We start from the raw sequence: 24,430 nt of genomic DNA, 5'->3' as shown, positions 1-24,430 counted from the left end.
AAACACACAGCACCATTCTATTATTTTCAAATACCATAATTTATTCAGTCATTCTATTTTATAGATACCCACTTAGTTTCCATTTCTTTGTCATCACAAAACAGAGCAACTATAAATATTTTTATATTTGTGGGTTCTTTTCCTCTTTCTCTGAAGTCTTTGAGAGTATAGGCCCAGTCAATGGTTCAGAAGTTATGTACAATTTAGTAATTTTTTGCGCATGGTTCCAAATTGTTTTCCAGAATGGCTGGACTAGTTCAGTAAGCAATGTATGAATGTGCCTGTTTTCTCTGCAGTCCCTCCAGCATATACTGTTTTCTGTTTCTGTCAATTTTGCCAATCTTATAGGTGTGGGGTGGGTGCTTTAATTTGCATTTCTCTATTAGTGATTAGAAGCATTTTTTCATATGGCTATTGATCCCTTGGATATCAACCTCTGAAAACTGCCTGTTCTTATCCTTTGACCATTTATCAATTTATCTTACAGTTTTGCATATATTTCCTATATATCTTGGAAATAGGACATTTATCAAAAAAACTTGCTGCAAAGATTTTTTCCATTACCCAGTTTCCTTCTAATTTCAGCTACATTGATTTTGTGTATGCAAAAACTTTTCAATTTTATATAATCAAAATTGCCCATCTTATCTCTATCCTTTAGTTATGAAGTCTTTTCTTATCCACAGATCTGAAAGATATGTTCTTCCTTGCACTTCTGATTAATTTATGATGACACCTTTTATATCTAAGTCATGTAATCACTTGGGACTTATCTTGGCATAGACTGAGAAGTTGGTCTATACCTAGTTTAAGTGTATTCTTTTTTTTTAAGATCAAAACAGAATAAATCTTTTTAACACCATTTACATCTAAGTCATGTAACCATTTGGAACTTATCTTGGTATAGAGTGAAAAGTTGGTCTATACCTAGTTTCGGTGTATTCCTTTTTTTTTAAAGATCAAAACAATAAATCTTTTTTTTCAAGTTTTAATAGTGTTCTTAATAGTGACTGATATTTTTATTCATGCCTATTTTAAAAAAAATTAGTACTGTGTATCTGAAGCTGGAAGGGACCTCAGACACCTTCTAAGCCAACTCCCTGATTTTACAGATGAGAAAACTTTGGCCCAAGAAAGTTAATTGACTTGTCCAATATCACAGAGATAATGACAGGATTTGAACCCAAGTCCTTTGACTCCAGAGCCAGAAAAACAAAACTTTTCAAGACTGAACAAGAAAACTGAATACAACACTCTTCAGAAAAAGAAAAAAAAATGAGGAAATGGAGAAAATGTGAAGCTTGAAACTCTCACTGCTAGTCACTACCTGCGTGACTTTGGGCTAATTACTTCTAGGCCAGTTTTCTCCTCTGTCAAATGAGGGCCTTTCAGTAATACTCAGGCATTCCATAAACTTCTGAACTGAACCTAAGTTTACTTGGAATCTGGACAAGCATAGGAATAGATAGAGACCATTGAGAAAGATGTGACCAGCTAATTTGGCCCTTGGATTTCAGACCAGCAGGTGGCCTAAAGACCATTTTGAGTAGAAACTTATTGGAACTTTATCTCTGTAAATTTGTACATTTTTATTCTTATTTCCCTCTATTAATTTGAATTCATGGTTAGATCCTTAGAAGTGAGCATAACTGATTTGGCTCACTGAAGTTTGATGTTCATTTGACTGTCTTCCTCTTTATTTTCCTACACTACTACTCCTATTTCCTTACCCTTTATTCCTTCCAGAGGCAACATGGGTGGGGAATCTGCAACCTCCAAGCCATGTGTGGCCCTCTAAGCCCTCACAATATAATAATATTTTTAATGTTATTTTATTAATTTTATTTAATATTTTTAAATATTATTAATATTTATTTAATATTTAATATTAAATAACTATTCATTAGTTTATTATTATGGATAATAATACCCCTGTGTATGGGCTATTTCTTCATCTCCTTAGGTTCCCTGAAGTCAGAGGCAAAGACGGGGATGAAGGAGAGAGAACGTGGCTCTGAGAATTCTAGGCATGGAGGAGTCAGCGGTGGGCAGTGCAGGGGTAGGAAGGAGTCTGGCATGATAGCTCAGAGAGTCCTGGGGACCTCGCACATGATGTTCCCAACAGTCATTATCATCAGGCGTTTATATATTTACTGCCTTAAGGGTTACAAAGTATCTTACAAATATCCTCGCTGTTACTCATGTATCTCACTCTTCATGACCCCGTTTGGGATTTTCTCTGCAAAGATCCTGGAGGGTTTTGCCCTGTCCTTGTCCAGCTCCCTTTACAGATGATGAAACTAAGGCCAACAAGGTTAAGTGACCTGGCTAGTAAGTATCTTTGCTCACGCTGGAACTCAGGCGTCCCTTGCTCCAGGCCCAGTGATGTAACCACTGCATCACCTGGCTGCTTCCGTTTAATCCTTACAGCACTGTCAAGGAGGTGCTATTATATGGTCATTTTACAGAAGAGGAAACTGAGGCTGAGGTTAAGAGATGTGCCCAGGGTTCCGCAGCTAGAGAGAGTCGGAGGCAGAATCTGAACTCAGGTCTTCCTCATTCCAAATAAAGCGCTCTATCCTCTGCCGGCCCAGCACATGACAGACGTGCAGAGCAATGACCTCCTCTCCACCCTCACCATCAGTCACAGAGCGTATCTGGGACAGGGAGCCAAGCACCAAGAGCAGTTACGTCATGGTAGCAAGGAGGTTTGTAGGGAGGCTGCCCACTGTAGCCGTGGGAGTCCCAGCTGGACGTACTGGGCGTGACCTTCAAGCAAACTTCTCTGGAACTGAATTGCTTCCTTCTCAGACTGTTAAGGTCCCTCCCAGGACTATGGACACGACCAGAAGGACGGAGGATTTTTTTTTTTATATTGAGAAAGACCAAGGCATCTTTATTGGTCACGTAGATGAGAAAATACAATTCCCTTCCTTCTTTACAGAGGATTATGCCTGTGGAATATTACACAAGCTGTCAAAACTCCCTCCACGAGATTAGTTTGCCTCAACCCCTTTCCCCCTCCTTTTTTATTTCTTGCTAGAAGGGATGGGCTATGAAATTGATACAAAAACAAAATATATCCATTTTTTTAACTGTTGAAGCTAGGGTGGAGAATTCTTAATTTTAAGAAATGGACCGAAGAGAGTTGAGGCAGTAGGGAAAATAATCGGGCTCCAGGACACACTGTAGGGAGGTTAGGCTTATATGGTGCCTGTGAGCCTGGAGCAAGGCACGTGACCCCCTTGAAGCCTCAGTTTCCTCATCTGTAAAATGGGGAGAATAACAGGGTTTGTTTTGAGGATTTGTAAAGCGCTTTGCAAACCTTAAAGCACTCCATAAATGCCAGCTATTGTTATTATGGGGATACGCGAGATCATCCTGGGAGCTCCGGGCACTTCCCAAGCTTTTTTGATCATTCCCCAGCCCTCTCCCGGTCCCCTCGCACCCCAGACCGCTGGCAGCGGTGCCTTTTTTTTTAAGGTTTGAAGGTTTTCCCCCATCTGTTTTCGTTACAAAAAAAGTAGGACACTGTGATTTTTTTTCTTCCTTTTATTAAAGTGGTTGATGTTCTCGCTCTCCATGTGAATATGTTGATATTCCAGGTAAATAAAATAAGCTTGGGAGGGAGGGACCAGCCCAGAGCGGCACAGCACAAGGTGCAAGGGGCCCAATCACGCGGCTCCCTACACAAGAGGCTGCGGTAGGAGACGAGACACGCGCCGAGCTCGGGCCCCGCCCATCCCCGAGGCTTTAGCCACCTCGGAGGTCCTTCTTCCCGGAGTGGGCCCCGCCCCTCGGCGTGGGCACGTCCCTCTACGTGGCCCCGCCTCTCCCTGATACCGCCTCCTTTCTTTCATGCTCCCGCCCTCTCCGCCTACCTCTTCCGGGGGCCCCGCCTTTCCCCTTTGGCCTCCCCTTTCTTTTATGATCTCTCCCTCTCTGCCCCGCCCCTTCCGGTGACCCCGCCTCTCTGTGCTTCACCCTTTGTTATGATCCCGCCTCACCTTTTTAGGAGCTCCTCTCGCCTCGGAACTCGCCCGGCTCCCGGAGTGCGTCGCCACGCCCCTCCCTGAAGCCCCGCCCCTTCGTACGGCCTCCCCTCCCCGGTTTTCCGATGCTCTTTCCTCTCTGCAGTTCCTCTACCTTGCCCCCTTCAGCGACCTCACCTCTCGTCTTCCCGTGCGCCCGCCCCTCGTTCTGGAGGTCGGTGTCAGAGCCACTTTCCCATGATCGGAGAATTTTATCATCCCCCCGACGTGACAAAAAAGGACAACAAGAAAGTGCTCTTGCTCGCAGACAGGGAAGCAGACCACAGAGTAGGCACACACCCGAGAAAGCCCGAGAGTGGAAATGTCCAGAGAGGACCGGGGGGTGGGGGGTGGGAGCGACAGGATAGGGGGGAAGGCACCCCGTGGAGACGCCCGGTTCTCCGGAAATTAAAGAATCGCGTTCCCCCTTCTTCCCCCGCCCCCAAAAAAAGATAATTTGTAGATACAGAGAAATCCCCCAAACCTTGGAAAATAACTTCCTCCCTGACTCCGCATGCGCAGGGTTGAAAGTCCCAGGTCAGCTTTCAGGAGTCACGTGACGGGATGACTCACCATCTGTCCTGAGCTCGGAGGCCTCAGCCTCGCTTGCCCAGGATAGGGCTGTGGCTCAAGGTAATGCAGAGAAAGGGAGAGGTCTGGACGCGCAGTTTGAGTCCCCAAGACCCCAGGGGCAGACGTCCTCTGGGAGGATCTGGCCGCACCTTTCCTGAACCCCCGAGGTACTCAGATGACCCCTAACCCTTACGTCAGACTCGCTCTTGACCTGAATGGCTCAGAGTTCACCTTGGGAGCCTCAGCTCTATTTATCTGTAGCGACTTTGACAGTCCGGCTCTTTCTCTGGTGACTCATTTGTTACCCCATGTGACTTACACCAGCACTACCGTCCCGGTGGGGAGGGGGAAAGTGAGTTCCTCACCCCCACCCTGACCCCATCGCTCTACCAAACATGAAGATGCAGCTGGTGCTGTGGAAAGGATGCTGAGCCACATAGTTGCCTTCCTTCTCTAGACCTCATAGGGAAAATGATGGGGTTTGGTGGATAATAACCGAGTCAGAAGGATCTGGGATCAGATTTCACCTCTGACACTAGACGCTTTGGTTCCCTCATCTGTAAAACCATGGTGGTCTAGGTGGTTTTTCAGGGCCCTTCCAGTTCTAAGTCTGTGACCCTATCCGTAAGATCCTGATATTACCATGATAATGACAGGTGTCACAGGTCCATCTTGCTCCTGTTAATACCTTGGACACCCTCCCACGTTCTGCTTTGCCCCTCACACCTGCTGTTTGCTGTTCACCCCTCAGAAAATGGCGCCAGCCCTCAAGCAGCTTGACCAAGAGGGTTGATTCTGCAATTGAAATGCCTTGAAGGTTATTTAAAACTTCCTGTTCTTTATGCCTTGGGTGCTGGCCCTCAACACAAAGAGTCTTTCCCTGTTGCTGCAGGAATTGCTTCTACTCTCTGCTCAATCAAAGCATCCATTTCCCACTCTACACTAGACTAATATGAATCTATCTAGTCTATCTCCACTCTATCCCCAGTTCCATCAAACAAGCATTCATTATGTGGCAGGCACAGTTCCAGGAAAGAAAAATACAAAACAAGAAAGTTCCCATCTCTACTAGTGGGAAACTACATACACTCAGAGAAGTAAGGCAATATAAAAAACTCCTGCTGTGGCACAGTGGATAGAGTGCAGAACTTGGGTTCAAATGCCACCTGGAACACTAATCTAGAAAAGAAAAGTGAAATACTCTCAAATGGATGCTTTTATCCTATAAGTCCAAGGATAGAGAACCTTATGGACCCTGTTAGATGGATATCCTTACGTAATTGGTTTCTGACTTGTGCAGTATTAGCTGTGTAACCTCTATATGGGGAAAGGGATGAGCTTCACAGCACAAGATTTACCAAAAGGTAAACTAAACCTTTGCTCAAAAAGTTACTTTTTAGTGAAATAGCAGCCTTAAATAGCTTTGAATAAACTTACTGTTCCCTTTTTTCAGTTCATCTCTGAAATTATTAATTGCCTGTGGACCCAGCTGATGGATGAGATTCTCCCAAGGTGCTCCCACAGCCAAACCCCAGATTAAGGATTCCTTAAAACTATCTGTGTGATCATGAGCAAGCTACTTAACTTCTGTGAACCTCAATTTCTTACTCTGTAAAATGGAGAAATAACCCATAATACCTATTTTATAGAGTTATGATGTGACCCACATGAGTTGGGACAATCAAGTGAAAATGTAACCAATGCTAAACAGGTGGTCAATGATGCTGTGTCCTCATAAGGGAGTCAATTCTGTATGAATGCAAGAAGATGGAAGGAGAAAGGAAAAGAGTTAAGTTGAAGGCAGGCTTATTACTTGTGGAACAGGCATTCCAGGGAGCATAAAGGAAGGGGTAGGCTGACTTTGAGTGATACATTGTAAGGTGAGTTCGGGTTGAGGGGGATGAGAAAAGGAAACTAGGTAGTGTAGGATGGAGAACAAGATTTGTATGATGATTGTCAAGGGGTTCAGAGTCACTGGGATAAGAAGGGTATGATGACATTCCAGGAGTATGTTAATCATTGAGGAATGAATTCAGGCAGGTTATCACTGTCCCTAAGAACACTCTAAGCAACTGGTGTTGGATATAGAGCAGGCAGGAGGGTGAGATGCAGTAGGGAAAAGGATGAGCTTAAAGGCTGTTATACTATGGAGTTGCAGGCAGACTTACCAGTCCTCAAGGTAACATCAGGGTAGAGTTGTCCCAGGGCTCCTGCAACAGTATGTAGCTGAAAGAGGTACTAGCAGTGGTAACAAAAAACTAACACAAAAAAAGAAGCGGAGGAAGCAGGGTTTAGGGTTAGAGGGAGTTTAGAGTGCCAGATATCAAGTCTCTCCCTCTTAGATGGCACCACCACCTTCTTGTAGGCAGAGCTACTGCTTCGCAACTCCTCCTTTCAACCTGCCCGAGAAGCCATATTTACCTTTTATCAATGCTTGTACTCTGGCAGGCAGCATTCAGTAACAGACTAGGTCATCAGAACAGTGGGGAAAGTGACCTTGGCTAAAGTGTCCTCTTGATCACCAAATTTCTTTCTCTGATATGTTTGTGCCCCAGAAGAATTATGAGATCCAGATTCATTTCCCACTTGGGGAATTTATAAAATTATTTTTTAAAAAATCAAGATCAATAACATTCTTCCTCATTTGGTTCAAGTCAAGAAGGAGTCAAGTGACCTGGACCCTTCTAGTCCAAACTTCTGTCCCTTTATCTTTATAGACCACAGTTCATTCACTGCCCTTTTTCTTTCTGCCTTACTATAAGACAGATAAACACAGTACACAGGAGGGATGCTAGCACAGGTTCACTCTTGATCTGGTCAGACAGAAAAGACACTAAGAAGGGGTTAACAATCTTACTTTATTCTACTCTAGATTTCTCAGAAAAGTTGCTAATAATGCAAGCACAAACTCCTACAGCATTTCCTAATCACCCTTCTCACAGGGGCCTGCGAGAAGCGGGGCAGCTACACCTATATCTCGATGGGTTCAGTCAAGACAGGCATGACTTGTGCTTCCCCTGAATCCACTCAAGCCTCAATGGGGGCCAGTTGAGGCAAACACAGATTTCCCCCAATTCTTGATGGGGGCCAATCAATGCACGCACAGCATTCCACCTTGTGTATTCAACTCTAAGTTTCCTCACCCCTTGACCAGTGCCTCCCTGCTTTATAGGGCAATAAACAAAGAAGGCATATTGCCAGCAATAGCCTCACAAGTTTACATCACCTCATCCCTGTATCTCACTGTGCAGTCCCAGTGGATGTTTACAATATAAGCACAAATGTTGATGTTATTTACCATTATATAACTCTGCGCAAGGGTGGTGGAGATACTTTGAACCATTATTGTGAGAACTCATATCTAATACCTGGGAACAAGAGATTGTTATGGCTATAGGTCCTGGGAAACTGAACTCTAAGAAATAATAACAAATATCCACTTTGCACACACTAAAATCCACCTCACTTAACTAAAATCCACCTTACTTATACTTCCCCTCCATAAATAATTAAGTATGCAACCAGAAACAGTTATAATTAATCCTTCATTCAGCTGTCATTGGTTTTCATTAAAACATAAGATATAAAAGTAACTTTAAAGAACAGAAAACCTTTGGAATAGGAACTCCATCTGGAAGGGAGAAAGAAAATGAGAAGAGGAAAAGGGGGAAGTGTCACCATCATCCAGCTCACCAGAACCAAGTGGCCACCATGCCTCTTATCTTAGCCCCTGATGTAGTTCTCACACACTGCCCTCCTCACCGCTCCACCCCCACACCCCACCATTTTGATAGTAGCAGCAAGGAAGACAGCTGGTGTTTTCTCCATTTCCTTCCAGGACAAAAGTAAAAACCTCAACACAAATTTCCTGCACCTCATGCTGGTGTTCAATATGAGTTTCTTTGATGATCCTCATTATCTACTCGTACAGTGTCAAGGATGCACTTAGCAAGCCAAGAGGATCTATTCTGACCTACAGGGCTTCCATTGTCTGCATCTAATTTCTCCGCATCGCAGAGATACTAACAATTATCTCAGCCTGGCAGTATATGCCCTATTCCACACCGGAAAACCTCTACTTTTGCAAATAATGGAGACAGGTATAAATGGACGTATTTTTAACTCCAGAAAACTTCACTCTCCATGAAGTTGATGTTGTTCAGTCATAATCCTGTACAGAGTTTTCCTGGCAAAGATGCTGGAGTGCTTTGCCATTTCCTCTCCAGTTACAGCAAACAGAGGTTAAGTGACCTGCTCAGGCCCAGTAAGTGAGTGTCTGAGGCAGGATTTCAAAACAATTCTTCCTGACTCCAGTCCCAGCACTTTATCCACTGAGCCAACCTAGCTGCCTCTTATGACAAGAAGATATTATTTTATAAATCAAGCCTCATGTATTATAGAAAAGGTTTAAAGACTCCAGTGGAAAGGGGGAAAGAGAAAAACAGTTTCAAATTTTGCCTCTGTTGGGGAGAAAAATTAAAAGAACAAAATTTAACATGAGTTTTCCTAGAGTTTGAGCTGGGAACCCCTTATGGCCTAAGAAATAATCATAGCCTTTGAGTGAGACCAACAAGGCTTCCAAGGTAGACTGAAAAGAGAATGGCTCACCCATTTATTTTGCTTCTGGAGGATCAAAAAGGGATGGAGATTTTTTTGTTTCTGGTTTTTCTATTAACATTTCAGGGTTCTGACAAAAGAAATAGAATTTTGAACTTTGGAAAGTTGAGCAAGGGGTCAAACTCTGACATGAAAGCTCCATTCAATTCAATTTAACCAATATTTATACAGTCAGCTATGGTCAAGGTCCCTCTGCTGGCTTTAGAAGACACAAATAGAAAGGAAAAAAAAGCATTCCCTACACAGAAAGAACTTACCATATAAAGCATAAGTCAAATACTTTTGCTGGATCTGCTGAGTTACACTTAGGTTTACAGCTGCCAAGACATTGCTGTCAGTGAATTGACCTGATGAGAGTTCTCTGGTCCTCTCAGGGCAAAGAATACCCCAGAAGTAAAGCAAAGCATGATGGGTGGAAGAAGAAGAATGCTCCTTCTCCCATCTATGTAATCCACCCAAAAATTCTGGAGGAGAAATTTTCACAACTTCTTTTCTAGCTGAAACCAGTCATCCTCCTTCAGTACCTGTCAGGATTTCCTTTAGGGACTATCACTGCCTATTCCAGTTACCAGGGCATCCAGGGAGTGCCAGTAACATTATGTGCTGGCAATATTGTGTGCTCTCCCCGGAAGCCTGGGAAGTGTTAGCATCACAGTGTAGTCTGCCAATTTTATATTATGTTAATTGATATTGTTAGCAATGATTGAACATGAGAGAACACTGCAATTTTCTCTGGAGGGATTTGTAGAAATTAGACTTAATGTAACCTTTGTGTCAGAGGCTATTTCCTGACATGAAAGACCTAAGTGCATTTGAGATCCTTCTGTATCTCATTGCCCCCAACCACATGCCTTCAAACTTCAGTATCTGACCCATCCTTACTCCCAGAGGTGTAATCATGCACTTCCTTTACAAGCAAATAAATTCACTAAACTCAAAGCATGTGTAACCACCAAGGGCAAGATGAACAGATTTATTTGGGACTTAACAGAAAGCAGTAGGACTCAAGATAACTTAAGTATCCTTTCATAGCCATTCTTGAAAAGGTTCTTGAAAAGAGACTGTCAACAGCTGTTTTCCCTGCCAACCTCCTAGTCATTAATCTCAAGGAGTACCTAGCAGGGGCGTCCACCTATTAGTCAGTTCACAAACATTTAAATGCCTACTATGTGTCAAGTACTGTCCTAAGACAGTACCTGTCCTCAAGGAATTCACAATCTAGTGAAGAAGACAGTATACGTACATGTGTGTGAGTAGATATATGTATATATGAATATTATGTATATGTACATGTATATGCAGGCATATGCACATATATACACTTACTTACACTTATACACACACACACACACACACACACACACACATACACAAGATACCTACAGGATAAACAGGAAATAAGAAAAAGAAGAAACTAGAACTAAGAGGCATTAGAAAAGACTTCCTGTAGAAGATAGGATTTTAGTAGGAACTTAAAAGAAGCCAGTGAAGCCAGGAGATAGAGATAGGGAGGCGGCAATCCCAGGAATGGGGGACAGCCAGAGAAAATGTCCCAAGTCCAGAGATGGAGTGTTTTGTTCATGGAACACCAAGGAAGCCAGTGTTACTGGATTGAAGGGTACAAGGTGGAAAAGAAGGTGTAAGAAGCCTGGAAAGGTAGGAGGGGTCTAGGTTATGAAGGGTTGGAGGTGATTAGGAGCCACTAGAGTTTATTAGGGCAGAAGTAGAGGAACATGATTGACCCTATGCTTTAGGAAAATCACTTTCGTGACTGAATGGAATATGGATGAGAATGAGGAGAGACTTGAGGCAGGCAGACCAATCTGCAGGCTTTACAGTAGTCCAGGTGTGAGGTGATAAGGGCCTATACCAGAGTTATGATGGTGTCAGAGGAGAAAGGGGGACATATTTGAGAGAATTTTCAAAGGTAAAATTGACAGGCTTTAGTCACAGATTGGATATGGTGGGATGAGAAATAGTAAGGAATCAAGGATAATGCCTACATTGTGAACTTGAGGGACTAAAAAGGATGGTGTTGTCTTTGACAGTGTTAGGGAAGAGATGGGGGGAATTTGCAGGCTGGGGGCAAGGAAGGGTGTAGGGGGAAAGATAACAAGTTCAATTTTGGATGTGTCAGTTTAAAATGTCTACTCAACATCCAGTTCAAGATATCTAAAAGGAAGCTGGAGATGGTAGATTAGAAGTTCAAAGACAGTTTGGGGCAGGATAAGTAGATTTGAAAATCATTATAGATGGTAATTAAATCCTTGGTAGCTAACAAGTTCACCAAGTGAAGTAGTATAGAAGAAGAAGAGAAGAGGGCCCAGGACAGAAACCTGAGGGACATTTAAGGTTAGAGAGTGTGATCTGGAAAAGGATCCCACAGAAAAGATCAAGAAGGAATGACCAGACTGGTAAAAGAAAAACCGGGAGAGATGTGTTCTGAAGACCCATGGAGAAGAGTATTGAAGAGAGGGTGATCAACATTGTCAAAGGCTACAGAGTTCAAGGAGAATGAGGACTGAGAAAAGACTTTATTTAGATTCAACAATTAAGAGATGACTGGTGACTGGAGAGAGCCATTCTATGGAATGATGAGATCAGAAGCTGGATTATAAGGAGTTAAGAAGAGCGTATTGTAGTTGCCCTTTCCAAGGAGTTTGCCTGGAAAGGCAGAAGAGAAATAGGACAATAGTTAGCAAGGATGGAAAGATTGAAGAACTTGTTGTTTTTGTGTTTGTCCTTCATTCTTGAAGAGAACCATGACATCAAGATGATGATATGACTTGCACTTGACTTTGATTTAAGTGAGGCAGAACTGTGCAAGGTCACTAGCCTCACTTTCTTCTCCTGAGCCATCTGGGTCCAGTGACCTGATATTCATCAGTATGACTGGAGATGGCCCAGGATGCAATGGGAGTCCCTGGCCATTTTAGGCTAAGGTCTTATCAGGTACTCACTTTGAGTGACATACACCCATGCAATGAATAGTCCTCTTTAAGTAGTTCATAACAGTCAAAACACCTTGGTTGTAACTAGGCTGCTGTTTTTCTTTTCCTGCTTTCCTCCATGTAGGTACATAATAGGGCCCACCTTTTGAAGTGCTAGAAGCTGATGCTGGCTGGGAGGACCGCTTTCGCTGCCCATTTTCCCCACTCTCTGAGGCAGTGGTGGGTTCCTCAGTTCTTGAGTTTCTCCAGTTTGGAATTTTAGACTTCTTCCCTGTCTCCTTGGGCTCATTACTTTGACAGGAGACTGCGGCAACATTTGCTTCCAGTTCTAGTCTGTGTGCAAGATGGAAGCAAAGGATGGAAGGATCAAAGTGCAGGTTTTCTGAGGTTAAGGGAGACATGGGCATTTTGTAGGCAGTAGGGAATGAGCTAGAAAAGGAAAGATTGTAGAGTAGGGACAACAGACAACAATCTATTGGAAGAGATGAGTTGGAATAGGGTCCCTTGAACAAGTAAAGGGATTAGCCTTGATAAGGAGTAAAAAAGGAATGGAGAAGATAGTGACAGAAGGCATATGAGTAATATAAGATGAAGAAAAGAGAAGAGGGAGCTCATGGCAGATGACTTCAATTTTTTGTAAAAATTTTGTTAAAAAATTCCTCCGTAGATAAATGGTCACAGGATATAAATTTAACAGTTCTCAAAAAAAATTATAAAATATTCACAACGGCATGAATGAATGTTCCAAATCACTAATAATAAGAGAAATATAAATCCAAACAACTCTGAACTTTCACCTCACACCATGCAAATTGGCAAAAATGACTAAAAAACGGCAAAAATCAATGTTGGAGGTGTTATGGAATGATAGGAACACTAATTCACTGTTGGTGAAATAATAAAATGGTACTAATATTTTTAGAAAGCAATTTGGAATCATACAAATAAAGTGAATAAAAGGTGTTTACCCTTTGAACCAGATTCTGCCAACGGGTTTATCTCCAAAGGAAGTCATCAATAAGAAGAAATTCCTCATATACTCCAAAATATCTAGCATGCATTTTTGGAATAGCTAGGTAGAGAATAGATGCTTTATTGGGGATGTCATAGAGAGGATTCCTGTGGCAATGTGGATTGAACTAGATGACCTCTGAGAGCTCTTCCAACTCAGAGATTCTGGAATAGTGGGGCTGTATAACAAAACCCATAAAACCTATTCCTGCTCTACAAATACTTACATTTGATTAATTGAATTTCAATACACCAAATGTTCAAAACAACTTGTGGGTTGCTCCTAAGTCTTCATCACCTTCTTTTATCCATTCCTTCTTACACATTTTTCCTTTTGCCGCCTTCTGATTCTGCTGGGTTTTTTTCACTTTGTATTGTTTCATAAAGGTCTTTTCAGACGTCTTTATATTCTCTTTACTTATCCTTCTTAAATGAATTCTAGTATTCCATTACATTAATATGAAAAAATGCATTTAAGCAATTCCCCTATTGTCGAACACTAGGTTCCTTTGAGTTTTTTTTTTTCAGTTACAATAATACTGCTAGAGATATCTTTGAACAGATAGTTCTTTTATCCTTTTTCAGAACACTCTCAGGGTACATTCCTTGTGCATGATTAACACAAGGGTATAATTATTTTTGTTACTTGCAGAGTAGCTCCAGATTGCTCTCCAAAAAGATTCTATGGTGTCACATGTGGTTGCCCCAGGAATACAGCTAACACTTGCTCTATAGACCAGCCAGCATTAAGCTTTATTCCTTCTAATTATTTTTTATCAACATCATATGTATTAGGTAGTACCTGAAAGTTGTTTTAATGTGCATTTACTTGTACATTAGTGAAGCTAAGCATTTTAAAATGATTACTTAAAATTTGTTTTCTTTGTTTATAAATTGTCTGTTCGATATTCTCTGATCTTTTATCTATTGGAGACAACTTTCACTTGGTAATCTCATCAACTCCTCTGGTTTGAATTATCATCTCCATGCTAATGGTTTTCAAATATACTTGTTCAACCATAATCTCTCTTCTGACCTTTAGTCTCACACCTCCAGCTGTCTGTTAGATATCTCAAACTTGATGCTCCATAGACAGCTTAATTTCAACATGCCTAAAACTGAATTTATTATCTCTACACACACACACACACACACACACACACACACACACACACACACATACACACACACACACGCACACACTTTACCCTCTTCTTAACTTCCTTATTACTGTACAAGGTACAACCATCCTCCAGGTCACCCCAGGCAGACATTTAGTTTCCTCACTCTTTCTCATTCCCCACATCCAATCTGTTGCTAAATCCTGCTGATGCTACATTCACAACATTTCTTATGTACATGCCCTTTTCTTCTCTGACAATGCCACCACTTTGGTACAGACCCTTTTTACCTCATGCCTGAATTGTTGTAATATTCTTCTGCTTTATCCTTCTGCTTCATTCTCCATTCAGCTGGTCAAGTAGTCCTTCTAATTCACAGACCTGACCATATTCCCTTCCTTCTCAATAAAATCTAGTGGTACTCTATTACTTTCAGAATCAAATATAAAATCGCTGGCTTTTAAGGCCTTTCAAAACCTGGTCCTTTCCTACCTTTCCATTCTTCTTACACCATATTCTCTTTTATGTACTCTCTGATCCAGTGACCCTGACCTCCTTGCTCTTTCTCAAATAAAAGGAACCTCCCTTTCTTGACTCTGGGCCTATTCACTGGCCTCAGAATTCTCTTCCTCCTCATCTCCACCTCTTGGCTTCCTTGTCTTTCTTCAAGTCTCAGCTAAAACCCCACCCTTGAAACAAAGCCTTTCCCAGTCTTCCCTTCATCTTAATGCCTTCCCCCCATTGTTTAGCTCCAATTTATCCTGTATATATCTTATTTGTACATATTCGTTTGCATGTTGTCTACCACATTAGAAGGAAAGCTATTTGCCTTTGTTGTATCCCCAGCGTTTAGTACAATGCCTGGCACATAGTAGGCAGCTTAAACGCTTGTTGGCTAATGGACAGGGGACTGGATGCTATCATTCCATATCTTTCACAGTTCTTTATCATTTTAAATGTCAGAGTTTTTGTGTCATATTTGACATAAATATTTTTCCAATCTGTTATTTTTGTCTTGAGTACTTTTTTGATACATAGACTTTTTATTTTTAAATATGCTTGTATATTTATATTCCCACTAATAATTTATTTTACTTATTTAGAATTTCTCTTAGACAAGTTAATATTTGATACTAGAGATAATCAGGACCCATGGAGTATATTGACCAGCTGGGTACCATGATCAACCCGGCACTTTAAGAAAATCACTTTGAAACCCATATAAATCATCAGCATTTCTATATACTATCAACAAAACCCTGCAAGAAGAGATATCCCATTTAAAATAATTGTAGATTGTGTAAAATACCTGGGAGCATACCTTCCAAGATATACCTAGGAACTACATGAACATAATTATAAAATATTTCTTATATATATAATGTCAGATTTAAATAATTGGAGAAATATTAGTGGGTAAAGCAGAACCACATAATAAAAGTGACAATTATACCTAAACTAATCTATTCATTCAATGTCATCCCAATTAAATTACCAAAAAAAAATTTTGTTGAACTGGAAAAAATGATAATAAAATTCATCTGGAAGAACAAAAAGTCAAGAATATCAAAGGAATTGATGAAAAAAATGTAAAGGAAGGAGGTTTAGCAGTACCAGATCTTAAACTATATCATAAAGCCATAATTATCAAAACTATCTGACACTGGCTAAGAAATAGAAAGGTGGATCAATGGAACAGAGTAGACACAATACACAGTAGTAAATGGTTACAGTAACCTTGTATTTGACAAATGTAAAGATTTAAACTTTCGGGTTTTTTGGTAAAAATTGTTGGGAAAATTGGAAAGAAGTCTGGCAAAAATTGGGTCTGGATCAATATCTTACACCATTTACCATGATAAAGTCAAAATGGGTATATGATCTAGATATAAAGGGAGATAACATAAGAAAACTAGAAGAACATGAAATGTATTACCTATCAGATTTATGGATAGACGAATTTAAGAATTTATGAGATATAAAATGGATAATTTTGATTACATTAAATTAAGAAGTTTTTGTAGAAATAAAACCAATGTAGGTAAGATTAGAAGGAAAGCAGAAAATTGGGGGAGGAGAGATTTTATAGATAGTTTCTTGAATAAAGGTTTCATATCTTAAATATAGAGAGAACTTTGTCAAATTTATAAGAATATGAGTCATTCCCCAAATGATAAATGATTAAATGATATGAATAGGCAGTTTTTCAGTAAAGAAATCAGAACTTCATATAACCATATTTTAAAAAATTATCTAAATCATTATTGATTAGAAAAATGCAAATTAAAGCAACTTTGAGATATCATCTCACACCTATCATATTGGATAAAATTATAGAAGGGGGAAAATGACAAACATTGGAGGGAAACTGAGCCATTAATATACTGCTGATGGAACTGTGACATGATGCAATCATTGTGGAGAGCAATCTGGAATTATGCCCAAAGAGTTATAAAACTCTATACCCTTTGACCCACCAACACCACTATTAGATCTGTTTCCTAAGGTGATCAGTGGAAAAGGAAAAGAACCTATATGTTCTTAAATATTTATAACAGCTCTATTTGTGGTAGCAAAGAACTGGGAAATGAGGGGATACCCATCAATTAGGATATGGATAAACAAGTTGTGGTATATGATTGTGATGGAATACTACTATGTTGTAAGAAATGATGAGTTGGCTGATGTTAGAAAAACATGGAAAGAAATAATGAAAAGTGAAGCTAGCAGAACCAACAGAATGTTATATACAGTAACAGCAATATTTTTCAAAGAATGATTATGAACAATCAAGTTATTCTGAGTACTAAAAATACTCAAATCAAGTATAAAGGACTTATGAAGGAAGATTCTACCCACTCCAGAGAAAGAACTGATAAATAGAAGTATAGATAGTTTGGTTTTACATATATTTATAAATCTGTGTCAAATCATAGCCTTCTCTAGAGTAAAGCGGAGAGGAAGGAAAGGAGATAGTTTGGAACTTAATATGTAAGAAAAATACATAAAATAAAAAAAATTTTTCAAGAAAGAAAGCTATCTTTCTTTGTATTCCCCTCTATTAACACAGTACCTGGCACATGGGAAGCATTTAATAAATACTTGTTGACTGACTATAGGATGAATTGAGAGGTTTGAAGAAAAGTCGCATAAGCTATTGCAATAGTCTAGGTGGGAGGTAGTGAAAGCAAAACTAGGATGGTGACTATAACTGGAGAGATGGAATATATAGGAGAGATGTTATAGAGATAGATATGGTGAAGTTTGACAAATGAATGGATGAATAGGGTCAATAAGGATGAGGAGTCAAGGATAACATGGAGTTTGCAGACATGGGTGAATAGGAAGAATCATCATGCTCTTGACAGGAATGAGGAAGCTTGGAAGAGGGGTCAATTTAGTGGAAAAGAAAATGAGTTGGAGAAGGCTTGTGTAGTCTCACTGGAGACAGTGTCTGCTGGTGGTTAGAGGATTCTGATATCTCCCTTACCAACCCCCTGGGAACTATGAGGGACCGTGTCTGTACCTGAAAAGACAAAGGGCCTCATCTTTCATCCTAGTGTATACTCAAAGTCTATTTGCACAGGATTCTTCTCATTGGTAGAGACTGATTAGTTAATGCTCTGCCCCTGCATGAGAGGCAGAATTGCTGAGTGCTTTGGAGAAGAATGATCCTTAGTCATCCGGATTTCAGATTTGAGAGAGAAAACACACAGTTCCAAATTCTCTCCAGGGAGAGGTACTGGATGAGATAAAAAGACTCTGAGAAGCAATTGATATGTAGAGGAGCTGGCATGTCAATCACACCATTATCCTTGCTACCTTTGAGACTTCAAGCAATTTCTTGGATGAGATCTAGGACTTTATCTCTCTTAGCTGAGCTGAGATATCTTACTTCTAGTAGGAGAGTTCTATATTTTCTAACATATTCTAATTCATGTGCCTTCTCTAATTTCTCTTTGCTATTGGTTTGGATAACAGGTTAATTTGCTATTTGCTACATGTGGTCTTTGTGGAAGAGGCATTTGATGAGATGAGGAATCACACTTTGAATATATAGCTTGGAACACTCCTTCCTTGTTAAGAGAGAGTGATCAGAAGGTCAGTTTGAATCTAAAAATTATTTCCCCTAAACTAATAATATTTAGGAGTGGCAGAAAGACAGGATTCTAGTCTTGTATCTCCACTCTCTGAGGAGAGCAGAGTACCGAACCTCTGCCTCCAGTCTTCTGCTTCCCCTCCTGGCAGGAATCAAAGTCTTCTTTGGAGAAGGATGGAGAGAGGAGACTCTAGACTAGAGATATCTACTTTTGCCTCCCTGTCAGTCACATGTAGAAAGACCTGTGTGGTTACACATAGCCTACAAGGGCAAAACAATATAGGTCCACCACATGCCCCCTCCAAAAAATAGTTAGGGGCAGGAGAGGGAAGGGGGACTCCTAACAACTGGAGCAATCAAGAAAGGCCCTTTACAGGTGCTAGAATGTTCCAGGGATGCAGATAAGAAAGTACATTTCAAGCACAGAGGCTCAGGAAATGAAATGTTGTGGAAAAGGGGCAGCATTAGGCCAGTCTGACTGAAACATAAGAGCGTGTTAAGGAGAATAATGAAAAATCAGCTTGGAAAGACAGGTTAAATTCATATTTGTAAAAGTGACATAGCCAAAACTATGATTTAGGGATATTGTTTTGGCAGATCTGTTGAGAGAAATGATTTCTCTATTATACTAATACTATATTAACAATTAATAGTATATTAATAGTCATTAATATTAATAATTGATTCTATTATAATTAATAATATATGATAATAATTAATATCAAATTAGGATTGTGGGCTTTTTTCCTTTCTATTTCCTCATTTAGGGACCAGTCCTTGCACGTCAGTCAGTCTCTGTAGGACAGGAATAATGATGAGATTGGCTTAATCCTCCTAGAACATTCTCCTCAATCTTGGGTGAGACCCCACCAGACTATTTCTGATTAAAGTGTAAATGGAATCTAATCTAGGTGAATTCCAGCCCTAAAGCATTAGGCTCATGACCTGGAAACACCCCTGGAAAGGGATTCCGTTTTGTCCAGATTTCTGGAGGTAGCTGAGTCTTATGATCTAGTCATGTCCTCAACAGGAGGAGTTGAAGACTTTTGACCCATCTCCTTTTTATCCACCCTTTCATTAATCATTCACCAATGAGGATTGATCTCCCTCTGTCAGTAGCATGCACTTTTCCAAAGGTATTCAAGAATTTGATGATCTCCATGGTTTTGTCTTTGATTTCCAAGAGAGACCTCTGACCATCAATTTATTGATTATTTGCTAGCATAATTAATAGATTATTAATTACTCAGAAACTCTCTCAGCTTTTTCATTCATCTCACTGTGCAGGATGGATTAGAGAGGGAAAGCTGGACCAATTGAGAGACTGTTGCAATAATGCCATCAAGAGGTGATGAGAGCTTAAGCTAGGTTGGGAGAAGAGAGAAAGGAGAGAACTCAAAGAATTTTGTGGAGATAGGATAGATTCAAATTGGATTTGACAACTGATTAGATGGGAAGAGGGAGGTGAATTAAAGGTAACTCCTAGGTTCCAGGCTTGAATGTCTGGAAAAAGAGTGGTACCCTTAACAGAAATAGGGAAATTGGGAGAAGAAATAGCTTTGAGGGACTGGTGGTAATGGGGAAGATGATATCAATTTTGGACATGTTAAGTTTGATGTGCCTGTGGACCATCCAGGAAATGAGAGATATTTAGAAAGACATTTGGGACTGGAGCTCAGTAGAAAGAGGAAGACTGGATTATGTAGATTTAGGAGTTGTCTTCAGAGAAGCTAGTTGATCCCATAGGATTTGATGAGAATATATGTATATGTAATGTAGACATTACATATACTATATTAATAATCATCATTAAAGATATCAATATTGATATATTAAATATCACATATACATATGTGTATAAATATATGTATATGGAGAGGAGACAGAGACAGAAGTGAAGTGAACCCAAGATAGAAAACCTGGAAAAGTTCTCTTCCCTTCTCTCAGGAGACCAGAGTGCCCAACCTTTGATATTCCAGAGGTCAAAGGAGATAGAATTAAAACCAAGGATCACCTACTCAATAAAACTGAGAATAATACTTCAGGGGGAAAAATGGAATTTCAATGAAATAGTGGACTTCCAAGCATTCTTGTTGAAAAGACCAGAGTTGTCTTGGACTGTATCCCAAAGAGATCATAAAAATGGGAAAGGGTCCCACATGTACAAAAATATTTATAGCAGCTCTCTTTGTGGTGGCCAAGAACTGGAAATCAAGGGGATGCTCATCAATTGTGGAATGACTGAACAAGTTGTGATATATGAATGTAATGGAATACTATTGTGCTATAAGAAATGATGAACAGGAAGACTTCAGAGAGACCTGGAAGGATCTATATGAACTGATGCTGAGTGAAAGGAGCAGAACCAGGAGAACTTTGTACACAGCAACAACCACAGTGTGTGAGAAATTTTTCGGGTAATCTTAGCCCTTCACAGCAACATGTTGGGGGTATAAGCTCAGTTCTCACATGGACAGTCTCGGGCAGGTAAAAGTGAAGACTTCTAAAACCTTAGAGTTCTCATGAGGCCCCCCAGGGAATAGCTGGGAATTGAGGCGTGAGACACGGGCTATCTCGTGCATTTCCGCCTCTTCTCCATGGGAAACTTGCTGGGGAGAGCATCCCACCCTTGAGATTAATCCATGGTCTGAGCATACCTGTTGTTGACTAAGCTAAGGGCTGAGAGCATGCCCGGTATTCAGGTGCAAACTATGCAGCGGGAGACCTTAAGTAGGGTCAGGAAAGCCTGAAGGCGCTCTTTGCGCTGAAGGGCCCTTAGAGGGCAGAGGGTCCCTCCCCTCTCCCACTCCCATTCTCTTGCTGTAAGATCTTTGCCTCCTTGGGAGGAGGAGGATTCCTCTCTCCTGAGGAAGAATTCACCCTGCACATGTAACCAAGACCCTGAATAAAGCCTAACCCTTGTTTGACTCTGGAAAGTCTCTTCTCTCATACGTTTATCTGGTTTGGCCAGCTGAAGACCTGCGACAGGTGAAAGGTAAGACTCGGGTAGCCCTTTGGCCTCAAGGCCGAACAGCAACACAAGGACCTGAAAAAATTCTCAATGGACTTTTGAGGCAAAAACCTTCTACATCTAGAGAGAGAAATATGGAATTGGATCACAGAATGAAGCAGACCATTTTTTCTTGTGTTGTTTTGTTTTCATGGTTTCTCCCATTCATTTTAATTCTTCATGCAACATGACTAAGGTGAAAATGTATTTAATAAGAATGTATGTATAGAACCTATGTAAAATTGCACGCCATCTCAGGGAGGAAAGGGGGAGAGGGGGTAATGTGGGGAAAGGAGGGAGAAAAATCTAAGATATATGGAAATGATTGTAAAAAACTGAAAACAAATAAATTAATTTTAAAAAAAGATCAGAGCTGAATAGAAAATTTGACTTTCAAATACAAGAATCAAGAGAAACATGAAAAGGTAAACAGGAAAGAAAAACCTTAAAGAACTCATTAAAGCTGAACTGTTTACATTCCTACATGGAAAGATGTTATTTGTAACTCATGAGACCTTTTCCAGTATTAGGGTAGTTAGAGGGAATATATATATATATATATATATATATATATATATATATATATATATATATATATATATATATATATATATATATATATGTAAGTGTGTATGGGTATGTATGTATGTGTATATTATATATGTGTAGGTATGTATATGTACATGGGTGTATGTGTATATATATGTATATATGTGTGTATATATGTATGTATATGTGCGTATATATATATACATACATACATAGACAGAGGGCACAGGGTGAGCTGAATATGAAAGAAGAATACCTAAAAAAATAAAATTTACTGTTGAATGGAATGTACTAGGAGTAAGAGAAAGGGAGAGGTGGAATGTAGCAAATCATCTCACATAAAAGAGGAAAGAAAGAGCTTTTACAATGGAGGGGAAGAGGGGAGAGATGAAAGAAAATAATTGAGCCTTACTCTCATGGGATTTGGCTTAAGGAGGGAATAGCACATACTCAATTGAATATGGAAATCCATTTTACCCTGCAGGAAGGCAAGGGGGAAGGGGATAGGAGAGGGAAGATAGTAGAAGGGACAGCAAACTGGGGAAAGGGATAATCAGAAGTAAACACTATTGTGAAAGGACAAGTCAAAGGAGAGAATGGAATAAATGCAGGGCAGGATAGGAGAGAGGGAAATGTGGTTAGTCTTTTACAACATAACTATGATGGTAGTACTTTGCATTGTTACACATGTATGACCTATATTGAATTGCTTGTTTTCTCAAAAGGGTGGGTAGGGAGGGAGGGAGAGAATATGGAACTCAAATCTTTAAAAATGAATGTTAAAAAATTGTTTTAGCATGCCACTAGAAATTAAGCTATACAGGCAATGGAGTGTAGAAATCTATTTTGTACTAAGGAAAATAGAGGGGAAGGGGGATGGAAGAAGGGTGGGTGATAGAAAGGAGGACAGACTGGAGGAAAGGGTGGATGGAGTTCATACTGTCCTGGGGTGAGGGGATGGGGAGAGATGGAGAGAAAATTTTGAATTCAAATTCTTGTGCAAGAGAATGTTAAGAACTGAAAAATAAATAAATTATATATTAAAAAAAAAGAAATTACCAAGTAAAACTGCTCTTAATATACTAGAACCAGAGGGTAAAATAATAATTGAAAGAATCTACCACTCACCTCCTGAAAGAGATCCCAAAATTACAACTCCCAGGAATATTATAGCCAAATTCTAGAGTTCCCAGGTCAAGGAGAAAATATTGCAAGCAGCCAGAAGGAATCAATTCAAAAATCATTGAGCTACAGCCAGGACAATACAGTATTTAGCAGCTTCTACACGACTGAATCAGAAGGTTTGGAATATGGTATCCCAGAGGGCAGAGAAGCTAGATTACGACCAAGAAGTGCCCACCCAGCAAAACTGAGTATAATCTTCCAAGGGAAAAAATTGATTTTCAATTAAGTAGAGGACTTTCTCACATTCCTGATGAAAAGACCAGAGCTGAATAGAAAATTTGACTTTCAAATACAAAATAGATATCTATAGATATCTATCATGCAAATTCAATACAAATGACTTTCAAGAGAAGGATAAAAGGGTAAACAGGAAAAAGAAATCATAAGGGTTTCAATAATGGAATTCCTACATGGAAATATGATGCATGTAACTCCTAAGAATTTTCTCATTATTAGGATAGTTAGAAGGAGTATACATAGACAGAAGGCACAAGTGTTAGTTGACTATGATGTGATGATTTCCAAAAATATAAATTTAAGGGAGTGAAAAAGGGATACATTGGGAGAAGGGGAAAAGGAGAAGTAGAATGGGATGAAATAACTCATGAAAAGAGGCATAAAAGAACTTTTATAGCAGATGTGAAGATAGGGGGATGGCAGGCAATACTTGAACCATTGGAATTTCCTCAAAGAGGGAATAACATATATACTCAGGCCTAGAAATCTATTTTACCCTACAGGGAAGTAGGAAGGGATAACATAAAGGAGAGGGAGCTGATAGAAAGGAGGGTGGATTGAGGGAGACAATGATTAGAAGCAAAATACTTTTGAGGGGGGACAGGATAAAAGGAGAGAAAGAGAAAGAGAGAGACCAAGACAAGGTTAAAATGGGTATATGATTTAGACATAAAGAGTGATACTATAAGCAAATTAGGGGAGCATGGAATATTTACTTATTGGATCTATGGATAAAGGTAAAATTTATAGCCAAACAATGGATATAGAGCATTATAGGATATAAAACAGATCAAAGCAGCCAAGATTAAAGGGAAAACAACAAAACAGGGGGAAATTTTTACAGCATGTTTCTCTGATAATGACTTCATTTCTCAAATATGTAGAGAATTAAGTCAAATTTATAAAAATATGAGTCATTCCATAGTTGATAAATGGTCAAAGGATATGAACAGGCAGTTCTCAGAAGAAATCAAAGCTATCCATAATCATAAGAAAAAAATGCTCTAAATCACTATTGATTAGAGAAATGCAAATCAAAACAGCTC

General features: G+C 39.9%; 1 pseudogene; it reads left to right on the top strand.

The window, feature by feature from the left end:
• The first annotated feature begins 2,616 nt into the window (after positions 1 to 2,616).
• The window catches only part of LOC140518068 (E3 SUMO-protein ligase KIAA1586-like), a 47,399-nt pseudogene continuing 25,585 nt past the window's right edge, over positions 2,617 to 24,430 (top strand).

Source organism: Notamacropus eugenii, chromosome 1 (assembly GCF_028372415.1).
Source record: "Notamacropus eugenii isolate mMacEug1 chromosome 1, mMacEug1.pri_v2, whole genome shotgun sequence".
Classification (NCBI taxonomy): domain Eukaryota; kingdom Metazoa; phylum Chordata; class Mammalia; order Diprotodontia; family Macropodidae; genus Notamacropus; species Notamacropus eugenii.
This window is presented reverse-complemented; position numbering and strand designations above follow the sequence as displayed.